Raw genomic sequence first — 9791 nt, 5'->3', positions numbered from 1 at the left:
CCCCCCCACAGTGATGTGGTGGAGCTGATATATGAGCGAAATGGCCAGTCTTGTGGGTGTTGCTGGTAGGTAGAGGTTAATGCCTACCAAACGTGGACAACTGGTGACGGGGTTGTGGGTGCCTAAGGCTCATTGAGGGTGGTGGGATGGAGGCTAGACCGTCTGGCCCGATCCTGCAGAATTGGTGTCGGGGTTAATGCAGACGGCAATGGAAAGGTGCCAGGACATTGCAGCTTGGTGTGTACCTGCAGACGGTCGTCACCCTGTGTGACACCTGTCCGTTGCTCAAAGTGCCTGCAGTGAGCACCAGAACGGAGCAATGGAAGAAGGCGTCCTAGTCTGAGGAATCGCGTTACGTTTTGTGGACGGCCGTGTGCGTCACTTAATTGGGGGAAGAGATGGCCTGGTCTGATGAATCACATTACATCATGTGGACGGCCGGGTGCATCACTTACCTGGAGAAGAGATGGCACCAGGTGCACTATGGGAAGAAGGAGGCCTGGTCTGATGAATCGGGTTACATCATGTGGACAGGTGTGTACCACTTACCTGGGGAAGAGATGGCACCAGGTGCACTATAAGAAGAAGACAAGCTGGGGGAGGCAGTGTGAAAATCTGGACAATCTGCTGGAAATTATGTCCTGGCATTATGTGGTACACGCACCTACCCACTGTACAGAGAAGTACCCCCTTCATGGCAGCAGCGCCTCTTCCAGCAGAATAACACCCCTGCCACACTCCAAACACTGTCCAAGAACATGACAAATTAAATTATCTGTGGTATGGGCTAGAAAAAAAAAAAAGGCCGCACTAAACAGTTACAGGATCTGCTGCTCGTGTGCAAGATGCCTTAGGACACCTCCGGTCGGGTGGGGTCCACGGGTAGGAACTCATGGTGGCACAAGGATGAGCTGCACAATATGAGGAAGATAGTTGTAATGTTATGGCTGGTCTTGTGAACGGGCATTTCTATACTTTCTGTGACCCCCCCCCCCCTAACTACAGTCAGTCAACCTGATAGCTAAAGTGGCTGATAACAGAGAACAAGCGATTGCACAGCAAATGGAGAGAATACAGGCTGCAGGTGTACTGGCCCTTTAAGTCCTCCTTCTAATGGTTGTACATATTTGTAAGATCTATGAATTGTAGAAGCTGGATCCAGATCGCCCCCTGCTGACGGGAAGGGAAAAAACTGCTGAACCTGGTGATCTCTTACCTTCTGGGCGAGTGTGATGTAACAGGTGGGGTCAAGGGGCAGAGAATGTTCTCTGGAGTATGGATCCCATACTGTGCCTCGTGCGGTGATTATATAAGAGAACTCGCCCTGCACTGTCACCGTGACACAGGAACGCCACCTCAGCGACCACAAATCTGCGACAGTAACTTACCCGGACAAGTTATGACTGGAACATGAAAGGGTGTACTTAACCCCTTCAGGACACAGCCTTCAGTCTATATAATGTATAAGGTTTTAACGTATAGAGGACAAAATAATTTTCATACCAGGTAGAATTTAGTGTTAGGTTCCCATCTTAGAGAGATCGCCTTGACGCGTGGCAGACGGGCCCAAATAATTTTGTACAAAATGTATTTGCCAAGAATCTAAAATGTATTTAATAAGCATGGCATTAGCATCAGAATACTTTTTGTGCTTTAGGCCTCTTTCACACTTGCGTTGTCCGGATCCGGCGTGTACTCCATTTGCCGGAATTACACGCCGGATCCGGAAAAACGCAAGTAAACTGTAAGCATTTGACGACTGATCCATCTTCAAAATGCGTTCAGTGTTACTATGGCAGCCAGGACTCTATTAAAGTCCTGGTTGCCATAGTAGGAGCGGGGAGCGGGGGAGCGGTATACTTACAGTCTGTGCGGCTCCCGGGGCGCTCCAGAATGACGTCAGAGCGCCCCATGCGCATGGATGACGTGCCATGCGATCACGTGATCCATGCGCGTGGGGCGCCCTGACGTCACTGTGGAGCGCCCGGGAGCCGCACGGACGGTAAGTATGCCGCTCCCCGCTACACTTTACCATGGCTGCCAGGACTTTAGCGTCCCGGCAGCCATGGTAACCATTCAGAAAAAGCTAAACGTCGGATCCGGCAATGCGCCGAAACGACGTTTAACTTAAGGCCGGATCCGTATCAATGCCTTTCAATGGGCATTAATTCCGGATCCGGCCTTGCGGCAAGTGTTCAGGAATTTTGGCCGGAGCAAAAAGCGCAGCATGCTGCGGTATTTTCTCCGGCCAAAAAACGTTCCGGTCCGGAACTGAGGACATCCTGATTAGAGATGAGCGAACTTGTGTTTTAAGTTCGGCGTCTAAAGTCCGGCTTCCGGTTAGCGGAGAATCCCGATATGGATTCTGAATACCGTTGTGGTCCCTGGTAGCGGAATCAATAATGGCCGATTATTGATTCCGCTACCACAGACCACAACGGAATTCGGAATCCATATCGGGATTCTCCGCGAACCCGAACTTTAGACGCCGAACTTAAAACACAAGTTCGCTCATCTCTAATCCTGATGCATCCTGAACGGATTTCTCTCCATTCAGAATGCATTAGGATAAAACTGATCAGGATTCTTCCGGCATAGAGCCCCGACGACGGAACTCTATGCCGGAAGAAAAGAACGCAAGTGTGAAAGAGCCCTTATTTAGTTTGCAGAGAGCTATTGCATTATATATTTTTTTTTTATATACAGTATTATAGTTGTTATAGTATATTATTTATATATATATATATATATATATATATATATATATATATAGCAGTTATATTCTTGTACATAGGAGGCAGTATTATAGTACTTATAGTCTTGTAGATATTTAGGGTTATTTACTAAGAAAGTTTATGCAAGTTTTGTGGATAAAGTGGAAACTCGTCGTTATACAACTTGAATGCCCGTGTGACAGACTGGCGTAGACTGCAATCTAGGAACTGGGACTGCTGGAAGATACTTCTAATTTATGACACTGCACATCCTCTGGCAGGGGATTTCAAAGATTGGCATAAACCACTATTTTCTTTTTATAAATGACCCCCATTGAGTGTTGTGTGTAAGTAAAGATATCCTACTTGGCTCATCATAACAATTGCCCTTAAACGGAGTCTGTCACCTACAGTTGTGGTCAAAGGTTTTCATAATTACATAAATATTGAATAAGTTGCTGCTTAAGTTTTTATAATAGCAATTTGCATATACTCCAGAATGTTATGAAGAGTGATCAGATAATTCATCTGATGGTACCTGGGTTTAGTTTTTCAGAACCTCCAAAGTGCCAAAAACGAAGTTTTAAAAGATAGGTAATTTGCATATCGCAAGTGCCCAGGGCTCCCGCCTGACTTGCACCTGACTCCTTCCCTCTGTATCGCGCGGCCAGCCCTGTGTCCTTGCTGCGTCATACTCGTCTCCATTCAAAATCCAGCGTCTGCTCTGAAAGACTAAACCCAGGTACCATCAGGGTTATGGATCTGACTCCCACAGAGCTATGTAATCAGTTTATAACATGTTATGTAGGTGACAGACTCCCTTTAAAAGTAACAAAGGCAAATAATTTGTTCAGAGTATTTGTAGCCTCCCTTTCTCCACTTTGATACATCGTAAACTACCCAGCATAGGGTAAAAGGAGGAGAAGAATAAGGTCCTCCCAGGAATTTGACATCTGTGCTCCACCTGGAGACATACATGGGAGCGACATTCAAGATACAATAAAGTATCATTACCCTGTCACTGTGAACGGATTTCTGGATCATTGATATTCAGCAATGACAGATTTTCCCTCTGTATTGTACGTATTTTTATGTCACTTTTCTTAGTGGAAAACATACAGATCCTTGACTGGTGCAGCATTAATGGCGGCCATGAATCAGTCAATGTGTCTGAGCGCGCACCTGTGTGTGGGAGGGAGATTTAATCTCGCTGATGTTCTCTCCATTGTTCCTGCTCACATCTCCCTGATGCTGTAATTCTATAAAGAGATGTTTACACTGCCGAGCAGAAGATGCGCTCAGTAGATACATATATAGATATATACTGAAGTAATTACCAGTCATTAACGAGACAGCCAGTGGCAGCGCTCTCCCATCATCTTCAGGGCGGTTGTTTTCCATGGCTTATGTCACTGCACAAGTCGTCTGCTTGTCTTAGAGCTTTCTAGTGGTTTACACAATGATTACAACTGTATCCAAACATAAATGCTGAATTACATCTCCCCACCCCAAGTCTACGACCCCAAATCCAAAGTAATACCTTATGTTTCCCATAACTATATAATGTACTATGTATGACCAAGGGAGAGAAATGGCTACTGCTCTGACCACTATAATACTGCCCCCTATTTACAGGAATATAACTGTTATATTCTTGTACATACAGTAGTATTAAAACTACTATAATACTGCTCCTATGTACAAGAATATAATGACTATAATACTGCTCCTATGTACAAGAATATAACTACTATAATACTGCCTCCTATGTACAAGAATATAATGACTATAATACTGCCTCCTATGTACAAGAATATAACTACTATAATACTGCTCCTATGTACAAGTATATAACTACTATAATACTGCCTCCTATGTACAAGAATAGAACTACTATAATACTGCCTCTAATGTACAAGAATATAACTACTATAATACTGCTCCTATGTACAAGAATATAACTACTATAATACTGCTCCTTTGTACAAGAATATAACTACTATAATACTGCTCCTATGTACAAGAATATAACTACTATAATACTGCCTCCTATGTACAAGAATATAACTACTATAATACTGCTCCTATGTACAAGAATATAACTGCTATAATACTGCTCCTATGTACAAGAATATAACTACTATAATACTGCCTCCTATGTACAAGAATATAACTACTATAATACTGCTCCTATGTACAAGAATATAACTACTATAATACTGCTCCTATGTACAAGAATATAACTACTATAATAATGCCTCCTATGTACAAGAATATAACTACTATAATGCTGCTCCTATGTACAAGAATATAACTACTATAATGCTGCTCCTATGTACAAGAATATAACTACTATAATGCTGCTCCTATGTACAAGAATATAACTACTATAATGCTGCTCCTATGTACAAGAATATAACTACTATAATACTGCTCCTATGTACAAGAGTATAACTACTATAATACTGCCTCGTATGTACAAGAATATAACTGCTATAATACTGCTCCTATGTACAAGAATATAACTACTATAATACTGCTCCTATGTACAAGAATATAACTACTATAATACTGCTCCTATGTATAAGAATATAACTACTATAATACTGCCTCGTATGTACAAGAATATAACTACTATAATACTGCTCCTATGTATAAGAATATAACTACTATAATGCTGCTCCTGTGTACAGGAATATAACTACTATAATACTGCTCCTGTGTACAAGAATATTACTACTATAAATACTGCCCCCCGTGTACAAGAATATAACTACTATAATACTGCTCCTATGTACAAGAATATAACTACTATAATACTGCCTCGTATGTACAAGAATATAACTACTATAATACTGCCTCCTATGTACAAGAATATAACTACTATAATACTGCCCCTATGTACAAGAATATAACTACTATAATACTGCCTCCTATGTACATGAATATAACTGCTATAATACTGCTCCTATGTACAGGAATATAACTACTATAATACTGCCTACTAAGTATATGAATAGAACTTCCCTTTTACCTGCCTTTAGTTCACCATTTCCCTCCATGCAGGATCTCTGTTAATATTTACAAAGCTTCTGAGACAGTAAAAATAAAAATAAAAATCTGCATATAAAATGGAAAGTAAAACGGTGAATACGGGGCAGGCGGGAGGAGTATACAGCTGCAGTTTCTCTCTGTGAGATGCATGCTGTGAGAGGGGAGGAGGAGCAGCAGGAGGAGGGAAACGACTGTTCAGAAAAATCTCCAGGGAATTATTTTGGGATCAGAGTCCCTCCACCTACAATGTACTATTTATAATACTGGTGTCTTCTCAGGTGGTTGAGGTCTCCTTAGATCCCAGGGTCCAGGGGAACAGCTACCCCTACCATCCCTGCAGCTGCACCACTGCATCCGCGCGGATCACAGCACCAGGAAGAGCTGGAAGGGTTATATTTTAGGACCCAGTAACAGTTTAAGTCTACTTTCACATCTGCGCTTTCCTTTTCCGCCAAAACTGAACGAAACGGCGTGCACCAGAATGCGTTCCGTTCCATTTGGTTGCGTCCCCATCACGGACAGCAAAAGCGTTTTTCTGTCCGCGATGTGGTGCGGAGCAAGACGGATCCGTCCTGACACACAATGTAAGTCAATGGGGACGGATCCGTTTTCTCTACCACAATAGAAAACGGATCCGTCCTCCCTTGACTTTGAATGGTGTTGATGACGGATCGGTCTTGGCTATGTTAAAGATAATACAACCGGATCCGTTCATAACGGATGCAGACGGTTGTATTATCGTGACGGATGCGTTTTTGCTGATCCATGACAGATTTTGCAAAAACTCTGGTGTAAGAGTAGCCCAAGTCATGTGCTGCCATCTTTTCCAGTAAACTTATATGGACTGTTGTGTTTCAGGAGCTGCTGTCCTGCACGAATATAATCGCCGATCCTGTGTCAGTATAGAATGGACGGTCTGCAGAGGTATATCTAATGTGATGATATGTATCAGATATTGATTTCTTCTATCGTCAGTGATACATTGTTGCTGTTCAGTTCACAGTCCACAGGCGGACAGCAGGAGAATTATAGCACATCAGAAACCAGGAGAGCGCAGGATGATGATGCCCAGCCTGCAGCTGTCTCCAGACACTGGGAATGTTCTTATCCAGTGACCACCGCCAGACGTATGTCATGCTTCGGTGTGGGAGGAAAACACCACACTGAGCATAAAAGGGAAGAGGGAGGGAAGGAAGATGGACACCTCCAAGTAAAACCCTAACCAAAATCCTGACTGACTACCAATATAAACATACCCCAGAGGTAGATGAGTTCATATGCAGGAATCCCTAGTCATATCTATCCCTATAGGACCCTGGTACTAATGGCAGGGATAAGACTACCTGTTCCTCCAAAAGGAAGGATGAACAGGAGTCTCCTTCAGGCCTAATAAAAACAAAAGGGAAATGCAACACACAGAACCCAAACAAAATACAAAAGGGGAAAGGAAAGACTTAACTTCCAAGGGGCTATGGAAGCACCAGGAACTCCACCGAGATCCACACACCAGCAATCCACAACTGAAGCTATAAACCGCACAGCATTGTGGGAGAAGCCACAATATATAAGGAAGGTTAAATGACCACATTAGCAAGGGGTGTAGCCATTACCAGAAACAACACAGACGCCCATTGATGCACAAGGGAAACCTGTCAGATCAAACCACGTGTTGCCAGTCTCACCGATCTCCTGCCACCTGTAACGGGAAAGTCTGTGACAATGTGAGAACATCAAATATAAAGATGGTGGGACATGAGGCCTGATGTATGAGATGCAGTAACAGTACATGATGGGGGTCGTAGTGTTCTACTATAAAGCAGCATCAGACATTTACCATTGTAAATACAACAGCGCAGAAGACGTGATGCATGCCTCCAAAGACGATATCACACATGAATGGATTAGCTACACTGACTCAGTTGACAGTATCGTACAGGATAGGCTTAGATACACCAGCTCAGCAAACAGTATCACACAGGATAGGCTTAGATACACTAGCTCAGCCGACCGAATAACACAGTATTCATGCCTCTCTGCTTCCAGTACTGAGAAGACTGTATATTCCTGAGCTCCTGTCACATGGATTGTCTACATCATCGCCTTGCCCCAGGTCACCCTGCACCCCCAGCCACCAAAGCGCCCCTAGGTGTCACCGCTGGAAAATGCTGCAGGTCAGGTCAATGTTTCCTATCAATAGCGTACCTCGAGTAATAATTAGTATCTAAGAGTATCTATCTATAGGGTATCTAACGCAGCATCTGCATGGGTGTCTGAGCCATAGTCCCTCATCTGCAGCAGTATCTGTAAAGCTGTACTTTCGCTGATCACTCTACTGTCTTGACACACAGATGCTTTCTGGAAGCTGTGTTCTGGGTTCCAATGTTCTCTCTGGAGTGATGGTCTCACAGGAGAATGGGATGTGGTTCCTACAAGTAGAAGCTCTGACATGTGCTTCCTCTCCCTTCATTGTCTACTGTAGGACAAACCCACTCCTACCTGCCAACCATAACTCCTATGCTGAAATAAACAGCCAAAATATAACGAACATTACAATACATAATAAAACGCTATAAATTGTAGATACCCCCAGCTCTGAGGTCCTGCACATCCAGGATGGGCTCTTGTACCTGAAGGGAGGGTTGCTGAAGGCACCTGCCCACCTCCCAAGTGTCCCTCTTTTTGCCCCAAATCCCCCTGTGCTCACGAACGTAAGGGCTCCGTGCCCGTGCTGCATTCGCAATGCACAGGCATCGACCGTGGGGCAGCTGTATGAATAGAGTCTGCGATCCGCATCAGACAGTCCGCACTGCAAAAAAAGAAGCGCATGCACTACTTAACTCACACCGTAGTGCTTCCGTGGGGTTCCGGTCCGTGCTTCCGCACCGCATCTCCGGTTTTGCAGAACCATTCAAGTGACTGGATCCGCATCCGTGATGCGGGGTGCATATGGCCGATGCCCCGTGTATTGCGGACCCGCCGTATGCGGGCCGCACAACGGCCGTGTGCTCGAGCCCTTAACCATAGTTGACCCTCTTTGAATGTTTAAGAAGTTGGGAGGTATGCACCTGGTACCAGAACAAGTCTAGGCCATACACTGTGGGACCCTTCCAGAAAGAGAATGCATGGCCCATTGACTGTGACTGGGTGGGAAGTAGATGCAACAGTTGTTTTTTTTTTTTTGCAAGGTCTAAAAGGGGGCAGTGCATGATACCCTCTAAATCCATGTTGCATGCCCAATAGTGGCATAAGAAGAAATGACTGGGCCCCACAGCAAATGTTTTAACAGCCCCCTTCTCCCCCTCCCAGCAACTTCTTCGCAACCACCACCCAAAGCAGCAGCCTCCCCTGCTTACCCTATAGCTACGCCCCTGAGGCACAAGCTTACCAGGCCCATATAAAGAATCACACATTGAACCAATAGTGTAAATGTATTGTTCCTCAAACTTTAGCTCCTCAGCTGTTGTAAAACTACAACTCCCAGCATGCTCTGAGAGCCCCTGTCTGGAAGGGCATGCTCCAAGTTTTAGTCTTGCGAAGACTAGAGAGTTGAAGTTTAGGGAACACTGCTTTTAAATGTGCAGTATTAAAACTTTTCCAACTGGGAGTGTAATAACCACTTTCTGCCACTAGGTGTAGCTGTGGACTAGTAAGAACATAGGCTACAACTCAATCAGTGCAGCTTTCTGAGCTCCAGCCCGACGCCCGCATTTTCCACAGTTTACCTGCGCTCTTTCCTGGGAGGTGTTTTAATATTTGCAGCAGAATTTTCCAGCTTGCGGCTTTTTCAGAAATATTTTATTTTCAGCCCCGGCTTCCATTAAAAATTCAAAGACCCATTTGTGTGACATCATTTTCCTTCCAGGCAATATTTACCCATTGGACACCAATATTTTATAGTATTTGGATTGTGATGATTTCTGGCATTGACAGTGTCTGTATTTCTGTACAGCTCAGGACGTACAGCCCCGGCAAAGACCGAGCGGCGCACCCCTAATAAACCCCCATAGGCTCAAATCGTAATCG

This window comes from Bufo gargarizans, unplaced genomic scaffold (genome assembly GCF_014858855.1).
Source record: "Bufo gargarizans isolate SCDJY-AF-19 unplaced genomic scaffold, ASM1485885v1 original_scaffold_1290_pilon, whole genome shotgun sequence".
Lineage (NCBI taxonomy): Eukaryota > Metazoa > Chordata > Amphibia > Anura > Bufonidae > Bufo > Bufo gargarizans.
The sequence above is the reverse complement of the archived record's forward strand: the minus strand, read 5'-3'. Positions refer to the sequence as shown.